The sequence below is a fragment of the Rhagoletis pomonella genome, unplaced genomic scaffold, assembly GCF_013731165.1.
Source record: "Rhagoletis pomonella isolate Grant_MI unplaced genomic scaffold, Rhpom_1.0 Rhpom_scaffold_01381, whole genome shotgun sequence".
NCBI lineage: Eukaryota > Metazoa > Arthropoda > Insecta > Diptera > Tephritidae > Rhagoletis > Rhagoletis pomonella.
Window position 1 is genome coordinate 38,599 of NW_023459935.1, and position 1,022 is coordinate 39,620.

The following is a 1,022-nucleotide window of genomic DNA, read 5'->3' on the forward strand; positions in this document are numbered from 1 at the left end:
ATTTGTAAAGACTGAAGAGAAATCTATCGAAAACATTCCTGAAAAAATTTTCTAAATACAATAGGTAATTAGTTATATGGATCCGAAAAAATGGCCGTTTGACCAAAATGTCAAAATTCTAGACCCTCAAACTCGGAGTGTGTTTGACCGATCCCATTGAAATTTTGTGTCATAACTACTATTTTTTAGGACTAACCTTGGTGCAAATTTCATCCCGATCGGAAGACATAGATTTCAAAAGTTGGGGCACTTGAGGTGAAATGCCCCTTATATTAAACATCTTCTTCGTTATATTTTAATTAAAATATGATCATTCTTGAAAAAAACATATAAATCAAGGTTGCAAACTTTGTTCAAAATGCACAAAAATTCCAATACCATAAGGTATGGTTAATGTGCTTTATATACAGTGGCGGACAAATGTATAGGCTCGCGACACTTTGCCAAGTTTTAAATTTTTTTTAATTGTTTAACCTGTATAAATTTTTTATAAAAGTGAAGCTCATAAAGTAACAAAACCCATAGAAATCTAAATTTCAAACTTTGTGCAAAGATTATAAAAATTCTTTAAAAATTTTAATCCGAATTTTTAGTAAAAACATTGGTATGCAGTCTTGTAGCCCACTAAATTTTAGTATAATAAAGTACAACCTGAAACTTGTTTTTTTTTTTTTTTTTTGTTTTGGTAAAGATGCTGAGTTTTGCTGACGATGTTACGTATTTTCTTCCATATAAAGTACAAAAACTGTCTAAAATCAACGGCATTTTTTACCAACTCGGAACTTGCACTTTCTTATACTAAAATTTATGGGGTACAATACTACATACCAATATTTTACACTACATACCAATTATTTACATTCTGATTAAAAATTTTTATAATTTTTGCACAAGGTTTGAAATTTGGATTTTTATGGGTTTTATAAAAAGTTAATAAAGATTAAACAATCAAAAATACATTTAAAACTTGGCTGTGTCGTGACCCTATTAATTTGTCCGGGATTATATATAAATATGTATGC